General features: G+C 60.9%; 1 non-coding gene across 1 annotated transcript; it reads right to left on the reverse strand.

Moving 5' to 3' along the window:
* Nucleotides 1–151: 151 nt before the first annotated feature.
* Nucleotides 152–270, reverse strand: LOC142006188 (5S ribosomal RNA). The gene has a single exon (XR_012643297.1). It is a non-coding gene; the product is annotated as a 5S ribosomal RNA (ribosomal RNA).
* Between the last annotated feature and the right edge of the window lie 7,230 nt (nt 271–7,500).

Here is a 7,500-nt window from a genome sequence, read left to right on the forward strand (position 1 = left end):
TCCTCGCCCGCCCCCCCGCCCCCGACACGCAGGCAGGCAGAGGGAAAGGCCTCAGCGCCCCCCAGGACCGTCGCGCCGCCTTGGCCTCACGGCTTCCCTGCTCCCGCACGGCAGACACACGCCCCGCTCTACCCCCGCTGGGGCCAAAAGCTGCCTACGGCACCTGGGATTCCCAGGCGGTCACCCATCCAGGTACTAGCCAGGCCCGGGACGGTTTACCTTCCGAGATCGGACGAGATCGGGGGCATTCGGTCCGGTATGGCCGTAGGCCCCCGCCTCCCCGGGCTTTAGCGTCAGCAGCCTGGCCTCAGTCAGCCGGGCCCAAACAATTAACCCGGAGGCCGGGCCGAGGGAAAACTTCCTCCGAGCCGGCCCAAGGGGAAGGGAGGACGAGGACGCCGGGCCCGGGAGGTGACAGGACGTGCACGTCAGACCCGGGAAGCTGTGCGCCCCGAGGTTAACCCCCGGGCCGGGGCGGGGAGAGAAAAATGTTCTAAGTCCGGTAGGGACAGCAGGTCAACCCCGGTCCGAGGCGGGGAGAGAAATTTTCCAAGTCCGGCAGGGACAGCAGGTCAACCCCGGCCGCCGTAGCAGAGGTTGACCTGGTGTCCGATTCGCTCCCCGGGCACCAGGTCAACCTCGGGCGCTTTAGCGGAGGTTGACCTGGTGTCCGATTCGCTCCCCGGGCACCAGGTCAACCTCGGGCGCCTTAGCAGAGGTTGACCTGGTGTCCGATTCGCTCCCCGGGCACCAGGTAAACCGTGGCCGCTTTCAGCGGAGGTTGACCTGGTGGCCGATCCCCTCCTCGGGCTCCAAGTCCGGCAGGGACAGCAGGTGAACCCCGGCCGCTTTAGCAGAGGTTGACCTGGTGTCCGATTCGCTCCCCGGGCACCAGGTAAACCGTGGCCGCTTTCAGCGGAGGTTGACCTGGTGGCCGATCCCCTCCTCGGGCTCCAAGTCCGGCAGGGACAGCAGGTCAACCCCGGCCGCTTTAGCAGAGGTTGACCTGGTGTCCGATTCGCTCCCCGGGCACCAGGTAAACCGTGGCCGCTTTCAGCGGAGGTTGACCTGGTGGCCGATCCCCTCCTCGGGCTCCAAGTCCGGCAGGGACAGCAGGTGAACCCCGGCCGCTTTAGCAGAGGTTGACCTGGTGTCCGATTCGCTCCCCGGGCACCAGGTAAACCGTGGCCGCTTTCAGCGGAGGTTGACCTGGTGGCCGATCCCCTCCTCGGGCTCCAAGTCCGGCAGGGACAGCAGGTCAACCCCGGCCGCTTTAGCAGAGGTTGACCTGGTGTCCGATTCGCTCCCCGGGCACCAGGTAAACCGTGGCCGCTTTCAGCGGAGGTTGACCTGGTGGCCGATCCCCTCCTCGGGCTCCAAGTCCGGCAGGGACAACAGGTCAACCCCGGTTCCGGGCGGGGAGAGAAAAATTTTCTAAGTCCGGCAGGGACAGCAGGTCAACCCCGGCCGCCGTAGCAGAGGTTGACCTGGTGTCCGATTCGCTCCCCGGGCACCAGGTCAACCTCGGGCGCCTTAGCAGAGGTTGACCTGGTGTCCGATTCGCTCCCCGGGCACCAGGTAAACCGTGGCCGCTTTCAGCGGAGGTTGACCTGGTGGCCGATCCCCTCCTCGGGCTCCAAGTCCGGCAGGGACAGCAGGTGAACCCCGGCCGCTTTAGCAGAGGTTGACCTGGTGTCCGATTCGCTCCCCGGGCACCAGGTAAACCGTGGCCGCTTTCAGCGGAGGTTGACCTGGTGGCCGATCCCCTCCTCGGGCTCCAAGTCCGGCAGGGACAGCAGGTCAACCCCGGCCGCTTTAGCAGAGGTTGACCTGGTGTCCGATTCGCTCCCCGGGCACCAGGTAAACCGTGGCCGCTTTCAGCGGAGGTTGACCTGGTGGCCGATCCCCTCCTCGGGCTCCAAGTCCGGCAGGGACAACAGGTCAACCCCGGTTCCGGGCGGGGAGAGAAAAATTTTCTAAGTCCGGCAGGGACAGCAGGTCAACCCCGGCCGCCGTAGCAGAGGTTGACCTGGTGTCCGATTCGCTCCCCGGGCACCAGGTCAACCTCGGGCGCTTTAGCAGAGGTTGACCTGGTGTCCGATTCGGTCCCCGGGCACCAGGTAAACCGTGGCCGCTTTCAGCGGAGGTTGACCTGGTGGCCGATCCCCTCCTGGGGCTCCAAGTCCGGCAGGGACAGCAGGTCAACCCCGGTCCCAGGCGGGGAGAGAAAAAATTTCTAAGTCCTTCAGGGACAACAGGTCAACCCCGGTTCCGAGCGGGAGAGAAAAATTTTCCAAGTCCGGCAGGGACAACAGGTCAACCCCGGTTCCGGGCGGGGAGAGAAAAATTTTCAAAGTCCGGCAGGGACAGCAGGTCAACCCCGGCCGCTTCAGCGGAGGTTGACCTGGTGTCCGATTCGGTCCCCGGGCACCAGGTAAACCGTGGCCGCTTTCAGCGGAGGTTGACCTGGTGGCCGATCCCCTCCTCGGGCTCCAAGTCCGGCACGGACAGCAGGTCAACCCCGGCCGCTTTAGCAGAGGTTGACCTGGTGTCCGATTCGCTCCCCGGGCACCAGGTAAACCGTGGCCGCTTTCAGCGGAGGTTGACCTGGTGGCCGATCCCCTCCTCGGGCTCCAAGTCCGGCAGGGACAGCAGGTCAACCCCGGCCGCTTCAGCTGAGGTTGACCTGGTGTCCGATTCGCTCCCCGGGCACCAGGTAAACCGTGGCCGCTTTCAGCGGAGGTTGACCTGGTGGCCGATCCCCTCCTGGGGCTCCAAGTCCGGCAGGGACAACAGGTCAACCCCGGTCCCAGGCGGGAGAGAAAAATTTTCTAAGTCCGGCAGGGACAACAGGTCAACCCCGGTTCCGAGCGGGAGAGAAAAATTTTCTAAGTCCGGCAGGGACAACAGGTCAACCCCGGTCCCAGGCGGCAGAGAAAAATTTTCTAAGTCCGGCAGGGACAACAGGTCAACCCCGGTCCCAGGCGGGAGAGAAAAAATTTCTAAGTCCGGCAGGGACAACAGGTCAACCCCGGTCCCAGGCTGGAGAGAAAAATTTTCTAAGTCCGGCAGGGACAGCAGGTCAACCCCGGCCGCTTTAGCAGAGGTTGACCTGGTGTCCGATTCGCTCCCCGGGCACCAGGTCAACCTCTGGCGCTTTAGCAGAGGTTGACCTGGTGTCAGATTCGCTCCCCGGGCACCAGGTCAACCTCGGTCGCTTTAGCAGAGGTTGACCTGGTGTCCGATTCGCTCCCCGGGCACCAGGTAAACCGTGGCCGCTTTCAGCGGAGGTTGACCTGGTGGCCGATCCCCTCCTGGGGCTCCAAGTCCGGCAGGGACAACAGGTCAACCCCGGTCCCAGGCGGGGAGAGAAAAAATTTCTAAGTCCGGCAGGGACAACAGGTCAACCCCGGTCCCAGGCGGGGAGAGAAAAAATTTCTAAGTCCGGCAGGGACAACAGGTCAACCCCGGTCCCAGGCTGGAGAGAAAAATTTTCCAAGTCCGGCAGGGACAGCAGGTCAACCCCGGCCGCTTCAGCTGAGGTTGACCTGGTGTCCGATTCGCTCCCCGGGCACCAGGTAAACCGTGGCCGCTTTCAGCGGAGGTTTACCTGGTGGCCGATCCCCTCCTCGGGCTCCAAGTCCGGCAGGGACAACAGGTCAACCCCGGTCCCAGGCGGGAGAGAAAAATTTTCTAAGTCCGGCAGGGACAACAGGTCAACCCCGGTTCCGAGCGGGAGAGAAAAATTTTCTAAGTCCGGCAGGGACAACAGGTCAACCCCGGTCCCAGGCGGCAGAGAAAAAATTTCTAAGTCCGGCAGGGACAACAGGTCAACCACGGTACCGGGCGGGAGAGAAAAAATTTCTAAGTCCGGCAGGGACAACAGGTCAACCCCGGTCCCAGGCTGGAGAGAAAAAATTTCTAAGTCCGGCAGGGACAACAGGTCAACCCCGGTCCCAGGCGGCAGAGAAAAAATTTCTAAGTCCGGCAGGGACAACAGGTCAACCCCGGTCCCAGGCGGGAGAGAAAAATTTTCTAAGTCCGGCAGGGACAACAGGTCAACCCCGGTCCCAGGCGGCAGAGAAAAAATTTCTAAGTCCGGCAGGGACAACAGGTCAACCCCGGTCCCAGGCGGGAGAGAAAAATTTTCTAAGTCCGGCAGGGACAACAGGTCAACCCCGGTCCCAGGCGGCAGAGAAAAAATTTCTAAGTCCGGCAGGGACAACAGGTCAACCCCGGTACCGGGCGGGAGAGAAAAAATTTCTAAGTCCGGCAGGGACAACAGGTCAACCCCGGTCCCAGGCTGGAGAGAAAAAATTTCTAAGTCCGGCAGGGACAACAGGTCAACCCCGGTCCCAGGCGGCAGAGAAAAAATTTCTAAGTCCGGCAGGGACAACAGGTCAACCCCGGTCCCAGGCGGCAGAGAAAAAATTTCTAAGTCCGGCAGGGACAACAGGTCAACCCCGGTCCCAGGCGGCAGAGAAAAAATTTCTAAGTCCGGCAGGGACAACAGGTCAACCCCGGTCCCAGGCGGGAGAGAAAAATTTTCTAAGTCCGGCAGGGACAACAGGTCAACCCCGGTCCCAGGCGGGAGAGAAAAATTTTCTAAGTCCGGCAGGGACAACAGGTCAACCCCGGTCCCAGGCGGCAGAGAAAAATTTTCTAAGTCCGGCAGGGACAACAGGTCAACCCCGGTCCCAGGCGGCAGAGAAAAAATTTCTAAGTCCGGCAGGGACAACAGGTCAACCCCGGTCCCAGGCTGGAGAGAAAAAATTTCTAAGTCCGGCAGGGACAACAGGTCAACCCCGGTCCCAGGCGGGAGAGAAAAAATTTCTAAGTCCGGCAGGGACAACAGGTCAACCCCGGTCCCGGGCTGGAGAGAAAAATTTTCTAAGTCCGGCAGGGACAACAGGTCAACCCCGGTCCCAGGCTGGAGAGAAAAAATTTCTAAGTCCGGCAGGGACAACAGGTCAACCCCGGTCCCAGGCGGCAGAGAAAAAATTTCTAAGTCCGGCAGGGACAACAGGTCAACCCCGGTCCCAGGCGGGAGAGAAAAATTTTCTAAGTCCGGCAGGGACAACAGGTCAACCCCGGTCCCAGGCGGCAGAGAAAAAATTTCTAAGTCCGGCAGGGACAACAGGTCAACCCCGGTACCGGGCGGGAGAGAAAAAATTTCTAAGTCCGGCAGGGACAACAGGTCAACCCCGGTCCCAGGCGGCAGAGAAAAAATTTCTAAGTCCGGCAGGGACAACAGGTCAACCCCGGTCCCAGGCTGGAGAGAAAAATTTTCTAAGTCCGGCAGGGAGAACAGGTCAACCCCGGTCCCAGGCGGCAGAGAAAAATTTTCTAAGTCCGGCAGGGACAGCAGGTCAACCCCGGTCCCAGGCTGGAGAGAAAAATTTTCTAAGTCCGGCAGGGACAGCAGGTCAACCCCGGCCGCTTTAGCAGAGGTTGACCTGGTGTCCGATTCGCTCCCCGGGCACCAGGTCAACCTCTGGCGCTTTAGCAGAGGTTGACCTGGTGTCAGATTCGCTCCCCGGGCACCAGGTCAACCTCGGTCGCTTTAGCAGAGGTTGACCTGGTGTCCGATTCGCTCCCCGGGCACCAGGTAAACCGTGGCCGCTTTCAGCGGAGGTTGACCTGGTGGCCGATTCCCTCCTCGGGCTCCAAGTCCGGCAGGGACAGCAGGTCAACCCCGGTCCCAGGCGGGGAGAGAAAAAATTTCTAAGTCCGGCAGGGACAACAGGTCAACCCCGGTCCCAGGCTGGAGAGAAAAATTTTCCAAGTCCGGCAGGGACAGCAGGTCAACCCCGGCCGCTTCAGCTGAGGTTGACCTGGTGTCCGATTCGCTCCCCGGGCACCAGGTAAACCGTGGCCGCTTTCAGCGGAGGTTTACCTGGTGGCCGATCCCCTCCTCGGGCTCCAAGTCCGGCAGGGACAACAGGTCAACCCCGGTCCCAGGCGGGAGAGAAAAATTTTCTAAGTCCGGCAGGGACAACAGGTCAACCCCGGTCCCAGGCTGGAGAGAAAAATTTTCTAAGTCCGGCAGGGACAGCAGGTCAACCCCGGCCGCTTTAGCAGAGGTTGACCTGGTGTCCGATTCGCTCCCCGGGCACCAGGTCAACCTCTGGCGCTTTAGCAGAGGTTGACCTGGTGTCAGATTCGCTCCCCGGGCACCAGGTCAACCTCGGTCGCTTTAGCAGAGGTTGACCTGGTGTCCGATTCGCTCCCCGGGCACCAGGTAAACCGTGGCCGCTTTCAGCGGAGGTTGACCTGGTGGCCGATTCCCTCCTAGGGCTCCAAGTCCGGCAGGGACAGCAGGTCAACCCCGGTCCCAGGCGGGGAGAGAAAAAATTTCTAAGTCCGGCAGGGACAACAGGTCAACCCCGGTCCCAGGCTGGAGAGAAAAATTTTCCAAGTCCGGCAGGGACAGCAGGTCAACCCCGGTCCCAGGCGGGAGAGAAAAATTTTCTAAGTCCGGCAGGGACAACAGGTCAACCCCGGTCCCAGGCGGCAGAGAAAAAATTTCTAAGTCCGGCAGGGACAACAGGTCAACCCCGGTCCCAGGCGGGAGAGAAAAATTTTCTAAGTCCGGCAGGGACAACAGGTCAACCCCGGTCCCAGGCGGCAGAGAAAAAATTTCTAAGTCCGGCAGGGACAACAGGTCAACCCCGGTACCGGGCGGGAGAGAAAAAATTTCTAAGTCCGGCAGGGACAACAGGTCAACCCCGGTCCCAGGCTGGAGAGAAAAAATTTCTAAGTCCGGCAGGGACAACAGGTCAACCCCGGTCCCAGGCGGCAGAGAAAAAATTTCTAAGTCCGGCAGGGACAACAGGTCAACCCCGGTCCCAGGCGGGAGAGAAAAATTTTCTAAGTCCGGCAGGGACAACAGGTCAACCCCGGTCCCAGGCGGGAGAGGAAAATTTTCTAAGTCCGGCAGGGACAACAGGTCAACCCCGGTCCCAGGCGGCAGAGAAAAATTTTCTAAGTCCGGCAGGGACAACAGGTCAACCCCGGTCCCAGGCGGCAGAGAAAAATTTTCTAAGTCCGGCAGGGACAACAGGTCAACCCCGGTCCCAGGCGGCAGAGAAAAATTTTCTAAGTCCGGCAGGGACAACAGGTCAACCCCGGTCCCAGGCTGGAGAGAAAAAATTTCTAAGTCCGGCAGGGACAACAGGTCAACCCCGGTCCCAGGCGGGAGAGAAAAAATTTCTAAGTCCGGCAGGGACAACAGGTCAACCCCGGTCCCAGGCGGGAGAGAAAAAATTTCTAAGTCCGGCAGGGACAACAGGTCAACCCCGGTCCCGGGCTGGAGAGAAAAATTTTCTAAGTCCGGCAGGGACAACAGGTCAACCCCGGCCGCTTTAGCGGAGGTTGACCTGGTGTCCGATTCGGTCCCCGGACACCAGGTCAACCTCTGGCGCTTTCAGCGAGGTTGACCTGGTGGCCGGCTGAGCTCTGGAAGTCCGAATGGGGTTGAATTTGACCCGTGCAGCCGAC

Source organism: Carettochelys insculpta, unplaced genomic scaffold (assembly GCF_033958435.1).
Source record: "Carettochelys insculpta isolate YL-2023 unplaced genomic scaffold, ASM3395843v1 scaffold_0043, whole genome shotgun sequence".
Classification (NCBI taxonomy): Eukaryota; Metazoa; Chordata; order Testudines; family Carettochelyidae; genus Carettochelys; species Carettochelys insculpta.